Genomic DNA, 19,699 nt, shown 5'->3' with positions numbered 1-19,699 from the left:
CACGGACCACAAGAACTTGGCTTACCTCCAGAGCGCCCAGAGACTTAACCCGCGCCAAGCCCGGTGGTCCTTGTTTTTTGCTCACTTTGATTTTGTTCTTCATTTTCGCCCGGCTGACAAAAACATGAAAGCTGACGCCTTGTCCCGATCCTTCCTGGTGTCTGATCTTGAGGAGGAACCTAAACACATCATCGATCCCGTCAGAGTAATGCAGGTGGCCCCCGTGAGTCTAAATTGTCTCCCTCCCGGTAAGACGTTCGTAACGGTACCTGATCGGGAGAAGATCCTACACTGGGGTCACTCGTCTAAGCTTGCTGGCCACGCCTGTCAGAAAAAGACCCTCCAGCTTATCACCCGGCACTACTGGTAGCCTACCCTGCACAAGGACGTTATAGACTTTGTTTCTGCCTGTGTGTCCTGCGCCCGCAACAAGGTTCCGAGACACCTGCCAGCCGGTCGCCTCCTTCCTCTTCCAGTACCTGCTGCCCCCTGGCAGCATATAGCTATGGACTTCATAACAGATCTCCCTGTCTCTGCCGGTTGTACGGTCATTTGGGTGGTCGCTGACCGCTTTTCCAAATGGCTCATTTCATTCCCCTGCCAGGCCTCCCGTCTGCACCCGAGCTGGCTAAAGACTTTATCCGCCACATCTTCCGTCTCCATGGCCTGCCCCTCCACATCGTGTCGGATCGTGGGGTTCAGTTCACCTCACGCTTCTGGAGAGCCACATGTAAGCTGCTAGACGTCACCCTGGACTTCTCTTCCGCATACCACCCACAGTCCAATGGTCAAGTGGAGCGGATCAATCAGATCCTGACCAGTTACCTCCGGCACTTCGCTAATGCCCACTATTCAGACTGGGTGGATCTCCTGCCATGGGCCGAATTCTCTTACAATAATCACGAGAGTGAATCTTCCTCCAAATCCCCGTTTTTTGTAGTCTTCGGTCAGCATCCTCGGATCCCATTTCCCATCTCCACCTCGGTGGACAATCCGGCTGCGGAATCTCTCGTTAGCAAATTTTCCTCCATTTGGGAGAGTACCCGATCCGCACTCCTTCAGTCGTCCGAGCGGATGAAAAAACACGCTGACAAAAAACGCCTGGATCCTCCACAATTCCGTCCTGGAGATAAAGTCTGGCTCTCGTCCAAGTATGTCCGGCTCAAGATTCCTTCCTACAAGTTAGGGCCTCGGTTCATCGGCCCACTGGAAGTTATCAAACAAATCAACCCAGTGGCCTATAAATTGAAACTCCCGGCCAACTTGCGGATCCCTAACTCCTTCCATGTATCTCTCCTCAAACCTGTGGTACTTAACTCTTTTTCCAAGTCTACAGGAACGCCTCCTGCTCCGGTTTCCGCTGAAAACGAGTTTGAGGTAGAGAACATTCTGGCCACCAAAAGGGTAAGAGGAAAAACCTTTTTTCTGGTAGATTGGAAGGGGTTTGGTCCTGAGGAGAGAACTTGGGAGCCCCGGGAGAACATCCATGCCCCTCTCATCCTTGATAAATTTCTGTCTGGCCTAAAAAAGGGGGGGGCCTAAAGGGGGGGTACTGTAGCGTCGGCGTCCCTGCCTCCTGCTAGGCAGGGACGCTGTTCCCCTCACCTCTCCGCTCCGTGCCCGGCGTCCTCCTCCCGCTCTGCTGGCAGCGCGCGCTGCTTCCCGGCCACTGTGCTTAGGGCGCGCTCGCGCTCCCCCTCTCTTAAAGGGGCCACGCGCGCAGTCCTAAGGAGTCCCCGGCCAATGGCCGGAGGACCTCACCATATATAAGGCACCTCCTCCAAAATGGAGGTGCCCGAGCAATGTTGTTGCAAAGCCTTCACTCTGCTTCAGCCCTCAGGTCCCGTTACCAGTTACCTGCCAGTCACCTGCCAGATTCCTGCTTGTTACCTGCCAGTCACCTGCCAGATTCCTGCTTGTTACCTGCCAGTCACCTGCCAGATTCCTGCCTGTTACCTGCCAGTCACCTGCCAGATTCCTGCTGGATACCTGCCTGATATCCGCTTACCTGCTTGCAAGCCTGTGGTCCGACGGTCTGCCTTCCGACACCTGTCAGTCTGTCTATGGACCAGCCTGCCCGCTCACCTGGGAGCGCTCACCTGCTACCTGCCTGCTAGCCTACCTGGAGGCTCTGCTGTCACTTGCCGTGACCACCTGCCTGTCCAGAGACTCTTGCCCGCTCATCTGGGAGCGCTCACCTGCTACCTGCCTGCTAGCCTACCTGGAGGCTCTGCCGTCACTTGCCGTGACCACCTGCCCGTCCAGAGACTCTTACCCGCTCACCTGGGAGCGTCCACCTGCTACCTGTCTGCTAGTCTACCCAGAGACTGTCCCTGTCACTTGCCGTGACTACCTGCCCTTCTACCCAGAGACTGTCCCTGTCACTTGCCGTGACTTCCTGCCCTTCTACCCAGAGACTGTCCCTGTCACTTGCCGTGACTACCTGCCCGTCTTCCCTGGGAGCCACCCGCTTCCTTACAAGGACCGCCCCTTGTATAGTTGCTCAGAGGTTCCGCCTCCCAGACCCGTTACAATAAATATGGGAACAGGACCGAACTTACTACACAAATATGGGAACATAACCGAGCTTACTACATAAATATGGGAACAGAACCGAGCTTACTACATAAATATGGGAACAGAACCGAGCTTACATCATAAATATGGGAACAGAACCGAGCTTACTACATAAATATGGGAACAGAACCGAGCTCACTACATAAATATGGGAACAGAACCGAGATTACTACATAAATATGGGAACAGAACCGAGCTTACTACATAAATATAGGAACAGAACCGAGCTTACTACATAAATTTGGGAACAGAACCGAGCTTACTACATAAATATGGGAACAGAACCGAGATTACTACACAAACGTGGGAACAGAACCGAGCTTACTACATAAATATGGGAACAGAACCGAGCTTACTACATAAATATGGGAACAGAACCGAGCTTACTACATAAATATGGGAACAGAACCGAACTTACTACATAAATATGGGAACAGAACCGAGCTTACTACATAAACATGGGAACAGAACCGAGCTTACTACATAAATATGGGAACAGAACCGAGCTTACTACATTAATATGGGAACAGAACCGAGCTTACTACACAAATATAGGAACAGAACCGAGCTTACTACATAAATATGGGAACAGAACCGAGCTTACTACACAAATATGGGAACAGGACCGAGCTTACTACAGAAATACGGGAACAGAACCGAGCTTACTAAATAAATATGGGAACAGAACCGAGCTTAATACAGTGACTTTTTTTTAAATTATTATTATTATTATTATTACAATTGCAAACTGAATAAAGACGTGGCGAGCACACAGATAGCGAACAAAATGGTACATTAATAATATGTTACAAACTGTTAAAATTCTGCATGTAAGGGCAGGTTCACAGAAGTGTACAAAAAATCATTTAGCGAGTTTCATCCAGAAAAGTGCGACGATTTCTTTCTCACTTGGTTTGTGATGTTACATGATTGCAATGTATCCGTAAAAATCAGATTTATTTTTTTTTTGCAACCATAGACTTGAATGGGCGAGTCTCAACTGATATACTAAACTAGTGCACGCTGCCATTTTTTTCACATGCAAATTCTGTTAGTGAAAAAAAATCATTCATTTGCACTGCCCCATTGAATAACATTGGTCCGAGTGTGATCTGCTTTATAACGGACAGTACTCGGACAGAACATGCGTTGGTGTGCAGGACCTCTTAGAATCCACCACCATTGTAAAACTTTACAAAAACAGTCCACTGAAACAGCCTATGGTTTATATAAAGAGCAGATCCTTGTTTGTAAGGAACTTGGATACATTTAAAAACGTGGCACGAATCTAGAATAAAGGATTCTCCACATTACAATTCAAAGGTTCCGCTCCGCAGACTGACTCATTCACACCAATAATACTTACATACCAACTGTCAATCTATCTATCATATTTGCCAGGTATACTGTACGGGTTTTTTAGCAGTACAGTATGTTTTCCTTTACTATACTTTTAAAAATAAACGTATACCTGGCATGAATATGCTCAAACACAAGCAGGGCGTACTGTGCCCATCACAGTCCAAGGCTCACCATCATGGCGCACCGCGCCTCTGATTACATCATTTGTATTTTTTCAAATGATCACGATCGACCAAAGCCAGACCATAATGTCTGACCTTCTCATCTATTTTAGGAAGAGACAGGTGGAACTGATGTGCAAAACGCTGGACCCCTCTGCTTCTATTTGTGTCAGTAAGAGCTCATTCAGACGTCAGTTTTTCATGTACGAGTGTTATCATTCTTTTTCACGGATATTACTCGTACCTGTGATAGTCTATGGGGCTGTTCACATGTCAGTGATTTCTTGTGGACCGAGCAGTCTGTGCAAAATCACAGAGACATGTTCGATATTGATCCGAGTGTCGGATTAAAATGGGCAAAATAAATCTGTGGGTCAGCGAAGAAAAAAAAAAAATCGGACAGCACTCGGATACCATCACTGACTGATAGGAGAAGGTGGAGAAAACTAATGGCTGATGAAAATCACTGATGAAACTTGTATGTTTTTCTAGTGTGTGAATAGAAACGTAGGCCTTGGTCTCATTCAGCACAGCTACAAACACATTTATACAATGCAAGGTTGGAGTACACCGCCTCTAGCACACAAACTCACAACAGTCCACATACAATATCACCCTGGGGTGACACGAGCGTATGTCCTCTCCTGGGAGAGAATCGGGGCCGATTATGCAAATGACAACTCTGCTGCGAGCGGCGGCCGAGCGGCAGTGCTCTGTGCTCCTATCGCTCGCATGAGAGGATCGCAGCACAGGTGCGGAGGAGACCGAGAAAGTAATTCCTCCATCTCCTCCATTGCCTGTCTCGGCGTATATCGGACTGCACTGCAATGACATCCGAGTGCAGTCCCATGTTTCACAAGCACCCATAGACTTGTATGTGTGCGTGATCCGATTCTCGGATGCACTCGCATGGTGTGATTGTTTTCTCATACTGAATCGGCATGAGAAAATAATCGCTGATCTCCACTGCCCCATAGAATAACACATCACATAGCGCTCGGCCGTGTTATATGCTCGTGTGAGCGAGCCCTTTAACAAAATGCGGTGCAAAAACATTTCTGTTTTACTTGGTCACTTATCAAGGCACAAAGAATTTTTTTAAAATTTAGAATGAATAGAGTGGAGGTGCGCATGCTTGACCTCGGCTCCATTTGGATGGGACTCTTAATTAAATAAATTAATCAGATAGGCAAATGCCCAAAAAAGTTTTCATACAAATTTCACTTTTTTTTTCACCACTGAAATAAAAAATAAACTATACATGTTTGGTATCTGCATACTCGTACTGACCTGGGGAATCATATTGCCAGGTTAGTTTTACCACATAAAAAACATGGTAAATAAAAAAAAACAAAAATTGTGGAACTGCATTTTTTTTGCAATTTCACTGCACTTAGAATTTTTTCCCCGTTTTCCAGTACACTATGTCGTAAAATCAATGGTGCCATTCAAAAGTACAACTCGTCCCACAAAAAACAAGCCTTCATAGGGCTATGGGGATGGAAAAATAACTACTGTAACTCCTGCTTTTTTTTAAAAAATTTTTACTTCCATTCCAAAGTCCTTTATTTTGCAAATCCCCAGTGCAAGCTGGGATACTCAAACGGGATGTTATCAGGGGACTTGGCTGCGGTCACTAGGGAATTTTTAATTCATATATATTAGAAAAATGATTCTAATTATTACATTAAAGGGGTTGTCCAGTCTTAGGCCACGGCCCCACTATCAGTATTTGGTCAGTATTCGGTCAGTATTTTTTCTCAGGAGTGGGAGCCAAAACCAGGAGTGGGTGATTAATGCAGAATTGTTGCACTTGTTTCTATTATACCTTTTCTCTAGAAGATTAGCTGAAATTTTTCATTTTTCCAACATTTTTTACAAATTCTATTTTATTAGGGACCATTTCTCATTTTGAAGGTACTTTAAGGGGCCTTTATGTCAGAAAACGCCCAAAAGTGACCCCATTATAAAAAATGCACACATCAAGGTATTTAACAAACCATTTAGAAAGTTTAACTCTTTAGGTGACTCACAGGAATTAACACAAATTGGAAGCCAAAAATTAAAAATTTGTATTTTCCCCACAAATGTTTTAGCCTTAAATTTTACTTTTTCACAAGGTTAACAGGAAAAAATAGACTCCACAATTTGTTGTGCAATTTCTCCTAAGCATGACAATACCCCATATGTGGTCAGAAACTACTATTTGGTCACACGACATGGCTAGTAAGGAAAGAAGCGCTATTTTAATTTTGGAACTCAATTTTGTCTGGAATAGATTGTAGATACCATATCACCTTTAAAGTGCCCCTGATATGCCAAAACAGCAGGAACCCCCTGAGAAGTGTCCCCATTTTGCAATATAAACCAATCAAGGAATTCACCTAGGAATGTGGACAGCATATTGAACCCATAAGTGTTTCATAGAATTTTATAACATTAAAATGTGAAAATGAAAAATTACATTTTTTCTACAAAAATGTTGCTTTAGCCTTAAATTTTTCATTTTCACAAAGGTAACAGGAGAAAGTAGACTGTACAATTTGTTTTGCAATTTCTCCTGGGTACACAAATACCCCATATGTGGTGGAAAACTACTGTTTGCATGCATGGCAGGACTTGGAAGGGAAGGAGCACCATTTGACTTTTGTAGCACAAAATTGGCTGGAAAAGATAATGGATGCCATTTTGCATTTGCAAAGCCCCTGATGTGCCTAAACAGTGGAACCCCCCCCCCCACAAGTGACCCCATTTTGGAAACTACACCCTTCGAGAAACTTATCTAGAGGTGTGGTGAGCATCTTGAAGCCGTAGGTGCTTCATTGAATTTTATAACGTTGAGCTGTGAAAAATAAAAAAACACATTTTTCCCACAAAATTGTTGCTTTAACTTAAAATTTTTCCTTTTCACATGGGTAACAGGAAAAAATGGACCCCAAAATCTATTTTGCAATTTCTTTTGAGTACGTTCATACCCCATATGTGGTGGAAAATTACTGTTTGGGCATACGATAGGGCTCAGAAGGGAAGGAGCACCAATTGTATTCTGGAGCACAATTTTGGCTGGAAAAGATTGCAGATGCCATGTCACATTTGAAGAGCCCCAAACTTGCCAAAACAGAAACCCCCCCAAAGTGACCTCATTTTGAAAACTACACTTTTTGTAGAATTCATCTAGGGGTGTAGTGAGAATTTTAACCCTCAGGTGATTCACAGAATTGTATAACATTTGGCTGAGTCATTGGAAAATTACCGTATATACTCGATTATAAGCCGACCCGAGTATAAGCCGAGGTACCTAATTTTACCACAAAAAAACTGGGAAAACTTATTGACTCTAGTATAAGCCTAGGGTGGGAAATGCAGCAGCTACTGGTAAATTTCCCCATCCTGGTGCGCATTGCTCCCTCATCCCCAATCCTGGTATGCATGGCCCCCTCATCTCCAATCCTGGTACGCATGCCTCCATCATCCCCAATCCTGGTATGCATGCCCCCTCATCCCCCAATCCTGGTATGCATGGCCCCCTCATTCCCAATCCTGGTATGCATGGCCCCTTCATCCCAAATCCTGGTATGCATGGCCCCCTCACCCCCAATCCTGGTATGCATGGACCCCTCATCCCCAATCCTGGTATGCATGGTCCCCTCATCCCCAATCCTGGTATGCATAACCCCCAATCCTGGTATGCATGGCCTCCTCATCCCCCAATCCTGGTATGCATGGCCCCCTCATCCCCTAATCCTGGTATGCATGGCCTCCTCATCCCCCAATCCTGGTATGTATAGGACCCCTCATCCCCCAATCCTGATATACATAGGACCCCTTATCCCCCAATCCTTAAATGCATGGCCCCCCTCATCCCCCTATCCTGGAATATATGGCACCCCAAATCCCCCAATCCTGGTATGTATAGGACCCCTCATCCCCCAATCCTGGTATGTATGGCCTCCTCATCCCCCAATCCTGGTTTGTATGGCCTCCTCATCCCCCAATCCTGGTATGTATAGCACCCCTCATCCCCCAATCCTGGTATGCATGGTCCCCTCATCCCCAATCCTGGTATGCATGGTCCCCTCATTCCCAATCCTGGTATGCATGGTCCTCTCATCCCCAATCCTGGTATGCATATCCCCCAATACTGGTATGCATGGCCTCCTCATCCCCCAATCCTGGTATGCATTGCCCCTTCTTCTCCCAATCCTGGTATGCATGGCCTCCTCATCCCCCAATCCTGGTATGTATAGGACCCCTCATCCCCCAATCCTGGTATGCATGGCCTCATCATCCCCCAATCCTGGTATGTATGGCCTCCTCATCCCCCAATCCTGGTTTGTATGGCCTCATCCCCCAATCCTGGTATGTATAGGACCCCTCATCCCCCAATCCTGGTATGCATGGTCCCCTCATCCCCAATCCTGGTATGCATGGTCCCCTCATCCCCAATCCTGGTATGCATGGTCCCCTCATCCCCAATCCTGATATGCATATCCCCCAATCCTCGTATGCATGGCCTCCTCATCCCCCAATCCTGGTATGCATGGCCCATTCATCCCCCAATCCTGGTATGTATAGGACCCCTCATCCCTCAATCCTGATATGTATGGCACCCCTCATCCCCCAATTCTGGTATGTATAGGACCCCTCATTCCCCAATCCTGGTATGCATGGCCCCCTCATTCCCCAATCCTGGTATGCATGGCCTCCTCATCCCCCAATTCTGGTATGTATGGCCTCCTCATCCCCCAATCCTGATATGTAAGGCCTCTCCATCCCCCAATGCTGGTATGTATGGCACCCCTCATCCCCCAGTCCTGGTATGTATGGCCCCCACATCCCAAATCCTGGTATGCATGGCACCCCTTATCCCCCAATCCTGGTATGTATAGGACCCCTCATCCCCCAATCCTCGTATGTATGGCACCTCTCATCCCCCAATCCGGTTATGTATAGGACCCCTCATCCCCCAATCCTGGTATGTATAGGACCCATCATCCCCTAATCCTGGTATGTATGGCACCCCTCATCCCCCAATCCTGGTATGCATAGGACCCCTCATTCCCCAATCCTGGTATGCATGGCCCCCTCATCCCCCAATCCTATTATGCATGGACTCCTCATCCCCCAATCCTAGTATGTATGGCCCCCTCATCCCCCAATCCTGGTATGTGTGGCCCCTCATCCCCCAATCCTTGTATGTATGGCCCCATAACTGCACACATAAAAAAATAAACACTTATACTCACCTTCCTTCCTCACCTCTGCTCCAGCACTGCATCCTGTTCTCCTGCTGCAGCTCATGTCAGCATCTGAGAGCGCATGGCATCACAGCCATGCGCTCTCAGACGCTGATGTGAGTTGCTGCCGGCATACTCACTCCTCTCCACACCAGGACTATGGGCGTGGAGAAGAATGAAAATGCATTCTCTTTAGTAGTGGGCACTGTCAGCAAGAGCCATGGCTCAGTGCTCCTCCATGCCCACTAATAAAGAGAATGAATATTCCCTCTTCTATTCATTTCCCTTTAGCAGCGGACACACGTGGTAGCTGCAGCAGCCGGCTACTGCATGTGCCCTGCTCCTCCACCGCAACCCGCTCCTCCGCCACCGCAACCCCCCCCCCCTTCCCCACACACTATCTACCAACGGATATACTCAGGCACAAAAAATGTGCTGAAAAACTCAGCTTATACTCGAGTATATACGGTACAATTTTTTGCACTAAAATGTTGCTTTGGTCCCAAGTTTTCAATTTTCATCAGGGATAATAGGAGAAAAAGGACCGTACAATTTGTTACCCCTCCATAAGTGACTTCATTGTACAAACTACATCTCTCAATTAATTAATCTAGGGGTGCAGAGATCATATTGACAAGACAGATGTATCACTGAATTTTGTACCATTGGGTGGTGAACAAAAAATATTACATTTTTACCACAAAAATGTTGTTTTAGCTCCAGATTTTACATTTCCACATGGGAAAATGGGTAAAAATGGCACCAAAATTTGTCAATCAATTTCTGTTGAATGTGGAAATACCCCATATGCGGCTGTACAGTACTGCTCAGCCACACGGTGAGACTCGGTATTGAAGGAGCGCTATTTGACTCTTGGAGAACAAATTATAATAGAATAGTTTGCAGACTCCATATACAGAGACCCTAAGTGCCAAAAGAGCAGAATCCCTCCTCAAGTGACCCCATTTTGGAAATTACACCCCTTTGGGAATTTATCTACATGTGTAGTGACGATTTTGGCTCTATGGAAGCTTTTCAGAAAGCTGCAATTATAGTCGCTGAGTGAAAATTGCAAATTTTCCATTGTAGTGACCAATATGTTGCAGTGCCCATACATTGTATTGCACATACATTGTGCACAGCTCGTGCTTCTGGAGACATGGACCCCATAAATTATGCAGGCTCTCATTGCTACAGAAATGCCAAACATGTGGATGCTAAATGTGGTTTAGGTACACTGGGGCTCCGAAGGGATAGGGACATTTAGGTTTGGGAGCGCCGAATTCGATGTATTTCTTTTGGAGGACAAGGAGCCAGAGCACTTTTCCAGAGCCTGTGCGCTACCAGTAACATGGAAGATTCCCTATATTTTCATTGACAGATGATGAACCTGAATGGGGGCTTTTTTGTGGATGGAGTTGAAGCTTAGAATCGGGCCACCATCTAGTTTTTCATAATATGTTGGATCACATTTATCCTGTGCTCTATTCTGAGCACTAACATCAGAGTTTCCATCTAAATCTCCAAATGACGTGATGCAAATGCAAACTATAATGAGGCAGCAGAGTTACTCTGGACTTAGTCTTGCCTCTTCAGCAGTGTCCTTTTCAGAGGTGCACAAATCTGTGGCAAACTTCACTTTAATTCTTAAAAATATGGACACCACCGGATCATAGGCCAGACGGCATCCACAGTGTCTCCATCTGCCTCACTACAGGGAATCTTCTGCCAGAGATTCCGTATGAGTCATGTACTTAAGAGATTTACACGGAAACCCCGGTGTAAGCGCTCAGCATAGAGCGCAGGATAAGGGCTCTTTCATACGTCAGTATGCCTGGTAAGAGGCACACGTACCGGAGACACTGACACACTGTGCACACGTCAGTGTGTTTTCAAGGACCGTGTGTTTGTGTGCTCTACACGGAGACAAGTCCGTTACTTTTCGGATACACGGTCCACAAAAAGTACCACATGGATGACATCCGTGTGTCATTCGTGTGACACGCACTGGCGCCTGGGAATCAGCGCTACAGTTAGCGCTGTTCCCAAGCGCCGGTGCTGAACACTGCCCTCATCATGGTTCCCTGCCAGCGCTGCGATCAGCACCAGCAAGGGCAGTGATGAGGGTAGTGGTAGTCTTCTCCCGGTGTCCACCTGTGTAAAAATAAGAATAAAATAATAAAGCCCATGTACTCACCTCTCCTTTGTGTCCCCCGCTGTAATCCATGTGACCGCTGCTGCAGAGGAGCCGGGGAGAATGAGAGGCTCCAGAGCTTCGCTCAGTGAGTGACAGGACAACGCTCCTGAATTGCAGCTCCGGAGCGGCTCATTCTCCCCAGATCCTTTGGAGTAGCAGTCGCTTGGATACAGCGGGGGACACCTAGGAGAGGTGAGTACATGGATTTTTTTATTTTATTCTTATTTTTACACAGGTGGACACCAGGAGCAGACTAACACTAACCTCATCATAGTCCCTGCTGGTGCTGATCGCAGCGCCGGTAGGGATCCATGATGAGGGCAGTGTTCAGCACCGTCGCTTGGGAACAGCGCTACCTGTAGCGCTGATTTCCAGGTGCCTGTCTATGTGAACGTGATGCAGCACACGTGTGACACACGGATATCTCCGGTACCGTTTTTTCCAGTACTGGAGATATGCGGACGTGTGAAATCGGCCTTAATGTGAGCCGAGCCAATGTGCGATCTTTGGGAGGCAGAATAAACAAATAAACAGCAAGTCAAGAATTCTTTTCATCTATTTTTACGCCGTTCCTCGTGCGGTATAAGTGTTTAGACGGATTTATTCTTCGGGTCGGTGTCATTACAGCGATTGAACAGTTCTCTATTGGAAAGCATGTAAAGACTGGTGGAAAGCATGGCAAGAAGCATGAAAGCTGTGATTAAAAATCATGGTTAGTCCACCAATTATTGATTTCTGAACTGTTCCCGAGTTAAAACATGAGTAATTTGAGGTCTGAAAGCACTGTTTTTTTTAGTATTTTGACGCTTTATCATTTTCTGCAAATAAATACAAAATTTTTAGCTTTGAATTTCGGAGACATGTTGTCAGTAGTTTATAGACTAAAACAACAATGTACATTTTACTCAAAAATATACCTATAAAGAGAAAAATCAGAGAAACTGAAAATTTTGCAGTGGTCTCTTAATTTTTGCCAGAGCTGTATATATATCTATCTGAACTAGCAGTCCTTCTGAGGACTAATCCAGCTGCATATTTTCAGTGGTGAAGGTGATAGCAGGCGTTAGGCAGGAAGTGTATGTGGCAGACTTCAGTGCATATAGTGCAAGAGGGTCCATTGAACGTCCTGTTAGTATAGGTATTACACAACATATATATATATATATATACATATCCATCTAAACTAACAGTCCTTCTGAGGACTAATCCAGCTGCATATAATCAGTGCTAGGCAGGAGTTAGGCAGGCAGGCAGTGTATGTGACAGACTGCAGAGCATATAGCGCAAGAGGGTCCATTGAGCGTCCTGTCTGCTGCTGCTGTAATAATTACAGATATTTGTACACCTTGCCCCAGATATCAGGGGCCAGGGCAAATTTTTTTTTTTAGCTTAATTCTGGTTATTTGCTTAAAAAGCAATCCAGAGTACACTATTTTTCTGCTCCATTTACTTGTTAGCACTGCAGAATACAGCCAAATCTGTTCCATATTTCAGCGATAAAAATCCAGAAATTTGAACTGAATGTGGAAAATATCGGCCTCCTTTTCCATTCTGTTGCAGTGTTTCGGTCAAGATATTCACACTAGGTGTCTGTGAAGAATAGTAATTAGTAAATTACAGGCCTGCTATTTAAAACCGTGGTTCTCTGTCAGACGTATCACCTATAACAGTGTTCTAAAATCAGCCATTTCTGCCTTCCATTTCGTTGCCGTGTGTTGGTCGAGCTATTCACACTAGGTCTCTGTGTAGAATAATATTAGTAAATTACAGGCCTGCTATTTAAAACCGTGGTTCTTTATCAGACGTATCACATATAACTGCGTTCCTAAATTAGCCATTTCTCATGAACGTGGAAAATATTGTCCTCCATTTAAAATGGGCAAGGTGCGTGGCCGTGGGAAGCTGAAATTGTGCCACAACAAACACCCACATCTTGCCGCTCGACCTTCCTGTCCTAATTGCTAAGGGACCGCAGTACACCACTATTGAACCCAGAGCAGTGTCAAAAGGTTGTTGGTTGGATAGCAGATAATGATTCCAGTCACTTTGCCACCACCACCATCCTGTCTTCCACACAGTCAAGTCTCAGTAGCCGTGAGTCTGGAACGCATATTCCTCATCCTGATCCTCCTTCCTTCCACAATGCCGAATGTCCGGAGACAACTGATCCCACACTTGGACACTCAGAAGAGTTGTTCACTTTTCCATTTGCAGATTCGGGCCTATCGCTTGGCCAGCTTCAAGCGAGTCAAGAGAACACGTGTAGTGATGCCCAAATATTGGAGCAGCCACGGTCAAACACAGGCAATGGTGGGAAAGTGCAATTACTGTCGCAAGAGGTGGATGATGATGATGAGACACAATTGCCAGAAAGTCAGGAGGAGGACCAGGGTGCGGATGTGGAAGACAAGGTGGTTGATGATATAGTAACTGACCCAACCTGGCAGGGGGACATACAGAGCGAGGACAGCAGCACACAGGGGGAGGGAGGAGTAGCACCACAACAGGCAGAAAGAAGCAGTGTAGTGGCCGCAGCTAAAGACTCTGCAGATAACCCCAAAAAGGCCATTTGCACCACCTGTCAGGCCAGCATCAGCAGGGGTAGCAAAACTAGCAGCCTGACCACCACCAGCATGATCAGGCACATGGCAGCAAAGCACACGACTAAGTGGGCCGAACCCCAGGGTCCAGAAACAGTATCTGCGGGTGACACCACTGCTTCTTCCGCTGTTGTGCGTGCACGCCAATCCCCTGTCCATGGCGCATGCGATGATGCCTCCCGCCCTGCACGTGTCGGAGCACACTCTCAACTAGCACCATCAGCAAGCATATCCACTTTCTTGTCCCAGCGCAGCGTTCAGTTGTCCCTACCCCAGTCCTTGGAATGCAAGCGCAAATACGCAGCCAACGCCCCACAGGCCACACTACTAAATTCACACATTTTACGAATGCTTACTCTAGAAATGTTGCCTTTTAGGCTATGTGCCCACGATGCAGAAATGCTGCATATTTTTTACTCTTCTCCCTGGCAGGAAAAACGCATGCGGTTTTTACATGCATTTTTCCCGCCAGGTAGTAGCGTTTGTCAAGCGTCTTTGCATGCATTTCTGCATGCGGGTTATCAAACGCTTTTCCAAGCGATTTTAGCATCACTTGGAAAAGTGCTTGACAACTTGGTCACACTTTATAAATCAATGCAACCGGCATGGATTTATAGTAGTGTGACCAAGTTAGTTTAAAAAAAAAGAATAAGAATGGTAAAAAATAAAAAAATAAAGTTTATACTCACCTTCTGTTGTCCTCCCGGTGTTTTGTCCGCTCCGTCCGGTCTCTTGCAATGCTCGCGCTGTTGTGAAGGACCTGCGGTGATGTCATTGAGTCATGTGATGGGTCACATGACTCAGTGACGTCATGGCAGGTCCTTCACAACAGCGCGAGCATTGCAAGAGACCGAACGGAGCGGACAAAACGCCGGGAGGACAACGTAAGGTGAGTATAAGCTTTATTTTTTATTTTAAATTCTTTTTTTTACAGTTTCTATGGTACCCAGGTCTGGATGAGAGTCTCCTCTCCTCCAGACTTGGGTACCATCCGCACATAGAAACGCATAATATCCGTGTGTACAAATGTACTGACACGGATATTATGCGTTTCAATGCAAGTCAATGGCGGCGATTACGCTGCGTGTCCGCAAAATTAATGGACATGCTGCGGATTTTTGAGCGCAGCATAAATGCTGCGGAAAAATCTGCAGCATGGGCATTGACATTGCGGCTTGTCATTGGGGACCATGGGGGGCAGATTACCAAGCGTTTCCCAAGCATTTATGCTGCGGAAATTCCGCAGCATAAACGCTTGGAAAACGCAAAGTGGGCACACAGCCTTAGGCTCGTGGAGATGGAAGCTTTCCACAACCTGATGGTGGCCGCCGTCCCTTGGTACTCGGTCCACAGCCGCCACTATTTCTCCTGGTGCTCGCATTACACGAGCAAGTGTCCCACAACATTAGCCATGCCCTCAGCAACACAGTGACTGGGAAAGTTCACCTAACCACAAAGACGTGGACAAGTGCTTGTGGGCAGGGACTGTACATCTCGCTGACAGTACACTGGGTTAATATAGTGGAAGCTGGGACCCAGTTGGCCCTTTGGACGGAACACATCTTCCCGATGCCGAGGATTGCAGGCCCTGGGTCAATCAGGGTTGCCCCCACATTCTACAGATCCTGCGCCACCTCATCCTCTTCAGCCTCCATCTCCGAAATTACCACATCAGTCGCAAGCTGGAAGCACTGCAGTACTGCCTCGGTCAAGCCGCAACAGGCTGTGCTGAAGCTAATATGCTTAGGTGACAAACCGCACAACGCTGAAGAGTTGTGGACAGCTCTGAAAGAGCAGGCAGATCTGTGGCTGACACCACTGGCCCTACAGCCAGGCATGGTCGTGTGTGACAATGGTCGGAACTTGGTGGCAGCTCTGAGGCGAGCTCACACACGTACCATGCTTGGCCCATGTGCTTAACCTCGTGGTTCAGCGATTTCTCAAAACCTACCCAAATATGCCGGATCTGCTTTTTAAAATACGTCGACCATGTGCCAGTTTTAGAAAGTCAGCTACAGCTTCCGCCACCCTTGCCGTACTTCAGCAGCGTTTGCAGCTTCCAGCTCACCGACTGATCTGTGATGTCCCCACGCGTTGGAACTCTACATTGCAGATGTTGGGAAGGATTTGTGAGCAGACGAGGGCAGTTGTTGACTACCAGCATCAACAAGGCCGTCGGTATTCAGTTCAGACTCCACACATAAGACCTCAGGAGTGGACATGGATGTCAGACATATGTACCATCCTCCAAAACTTTGAGGACTCCACCAAGATGGTGAGCGGCGATGAAGCCATAATTAGCGTCACCATCCTGATTCTCTGTCTTCTGAAACGTGCTCTGCTCACAATTAAAGAGGATGCATTGCAGGCAGAGCACGATGAGATGGAGCAAGGAAACATACAGGGTGACTCCATACAGCCCAACCTCATCTCATCCCAACATGGATTGGGTGACAATGAGGAAGAGGAGGAGGAGGAGGAAGAACAGGAGCTAGTTTCCTGCACTATAGATGGTACTACCTGCACAACTGTCAAACCGTCTGTTCAGCGTGAATGGCCTAAGGACAGGGCAGAGGAGGAGAATGAGGAGGAGAGCATGGTCAATCGTCCTCTTGGTGAGGACACGGAAGTCTTGCCTGTTGGCAACCTGGCACACATGGCTGAGTTTATGTTACATTGCCTTTCCTGTGATCCTTGCGTTGTCCAAATTTTGGGTGACAGTCCTTACTGGTTGGTGACGCTTCTAGACCCACGCTACAAGGAGAACTTTCTGCCTCTTATTCCTTTGCAGGACAGGCCTAATAAAATGGTGCAGTACGAGAAGGCTCTTGTTGCGGAATTATTTAAAAAATTCCCATCTGAAATGGCTGGCGGCAGAGGTCACAGTTCGTTGGACAACCAAGGAGTACAGGCAAGAGAGACACAAATTCAATCCAGCAGAGGCAGGGGAACACTGTCAAAGTTCAGGGACAGTTTTCTCAGACCCTCCCATCGCACAGGTCCTGAGGCACGGGGTACTCTCCCAAAGAGGGAAAAGTTTCGGAAGATGGTGAGGGGAGTACCTTGCCGACCGTGCCAACGTAGTCCTTGATTCCTCTGTGTCTTATAATTATTGGGTATCCAAGCTCTACACGTGGCATGAACTGGCTCTCTACACCTAGGAGGTCCTGGACGGCCCATCCGCTAGCCTTTTGCCAGACTGGGTTTTTAGTGCCGCCGGTGGAATTATAACCGATAGGCGCATCCGCCTGTCAACTGAAAATGCTGACAGGCTGACTCTTATAAAAATGATCAAAGGCTGGTTTGGGCCAGACTTCTCAACACAACTGAATGATAGCAGCGTAACATAAACTCAAATACAGTGTCTTTTTTTGGGAGGTCTAACTGTATTCCCATACACCTCTGTCTTCACACCCAGACATGGGTATACGCTTCCTGGTTTTGTCTATTTGCTCTTTTCCTCCTCCTTCACATCCTCCTCCATATCACTACCATATCTACCATATCACCATATCTACGTCTCTTGCAAGGGGCATTGGAGTTCCTCCAAATTTTTGGCAGCCGTTGCATTCACTGCACAGGCAAACAGTATGGGAGACCCACTTCCTAATAATGTGAACATTGTTTTCAGGAGGCCCTCCGACCTCTACATCTCTTGCAAGGGGCATTGGAGTGCCTCGTAATTTTTGGCAGCTGTTGCATTCACTGCATAGGCAAATAGTATTGGAGACCCACTCCTTTTTAATGGGAACATGTCGTACTCATTACTGTAGTCCAGCTCCATGTGTCTTTAAATTGTTAATAGGGTTTTTCCTAAATTTTGGCAGCCGTTAGACTCACTGCATACCCTATAACTGAATAGGAGACCCTCTCCTTTCTAATGGGAACATGTCGTTACTGTGCCCTGCTCTATGTGTCTTTAAATTGTTAGTGGGGTTTTTCCTAAATTTTGGCAGCTGTTGGACTCACTGCATACCCTAAAACAGTATAGCAGATCCTTATCCTTTCTGATGGGAACATGTCATTACTGTGGCCCAGCTCTATGTGTCTTTCAATTCCTAGTGTGTTTTTTCCCAAATTTTGGCAGCCCTTGCAGTCGCAGCATGGGCATTACCACTATAGGAGACCCACTCCTTTATAATGGGAACATTTTTTTACTGAGACCCTCCTCTATGTCTCTTCAAAGGGGTATTGGGTTGCGGCCCAATTTTTGGCAGCCCTTGCAGTCACTGCATACGCAATAACAGTATAGGAGACTGACTCTTTAATAATGGGAACAACAAAGCATAGCCGACTGCTGGCCCTTTAAGAATAGTAAGGCAGTAAAAATAGTGTTTGTGACTTTCACAATCCCTCCTTCATAAATGAAACAGGATGTGTCTGATGATGTTTCACACACCACGTGGCCAGATATGGTTGTAAAATGTTAAAATGCCATTTCCCGGTGAATGCATTTGTCAAGGTTGAAAGCAATGCAAAAGTGCAAAAACGCATCAAAAACGCTATATGTGAACACAGCCCAAGGTGTGAAGGAGCATTTTTGTTTTTGGTTATTTATTTTGCCTTACATACAAGTCATTACCCTGGAAAAGATGTTCCTTAACATATTTTCCAGGAAATTCCATTTTGGTTTAGTTTTTGTATGTTTTATTGTGAGTCCGTAAAAGTGGCGTAATACCTCTGACAACATTGTTGACATCATTGACTTGGGAGTCAGAAATGCTTCCAGGAGTCTTCCACATGCTGTTCCCATGTCATTTGAGTACTGATCCCATCGATTTGGGCAATTTTTAGGCCCTCTGCAGACCGCCGGGGGGGGCCGCCGAAAAAATGCTCGAGTTTCCCTTAGACTTACATTGGGCTCGTTACTTGGACCGAGCACCCGAGTATTCCAATTTGCTCGACTCGAGCAACGAGCACCCGAGCATTTTAGTGCTCGCTCGTCACTAGTTTTCAGCTATACCATTTTTATTTCCATTCGACTTTTTGATCGTGTTTTATTCCTCTCTTTGTTTGGTGGAAAGATGAAAAAGAATAGTTTTTTTTTTACAGTGTTCACTGAAGGCGTTAACTAGTGTGACCGTTTTATAGGCCGTGGACATGATGATAACAAATATGTGGACCTTTTTGGTACATTTTAGCTCTTATATGAATATACCCATTTATTGATATAACATTATTTTCATTTTCTTTTTTGTTTATTTTTTGATTAGGTTTTTTTTAAAATATTTTTTCACATTCTTTTTTTTAAGTTTTTCATTTAGTCCCTCTATGGGACTAGCTTTTATTAGCATAATCGCTGTTATAAAGCATTGCAATGCACCAGCATTGCAATGAATTATACCTGTCAGTGTTACAGTGATCGAAGCCTCTGAGACCATGCTCCTAGCTTGGTCTAAGCAGGCCACCGTCCCTGGGATACCTGGAGGCGGAGGTTGTCATGACAACAGGATCACTGACTAAGGGCGTAAGCCAGAAACACGTCGAGATTGCATCTCCGCTATCATGGACTTTTATATACTTAAATATTTTGCACCAATAAAGTGAGAATTATGTTTTATTGGA

This window comes from Phyllobates terribilis, unplaced genomic scaffold, assembly GCF_046119375.1.
Source record: "Phyllobates terribilis strain yellow unplaced genomic scaffold, ASM4611937v1 Scaffold_9__5_contigs__length_417890890, whole genome shotgun sequence".
In the NCBI taxonomy this organism is placed as follows: Eukaryota; Metazoa; Chordata; class Amphibia; order Anura; family Dendrobatidae; genus Phyllobates; species Phyllobates terribilis.
Note: the sequence above shows the minus strand (reverse complement) of the source record.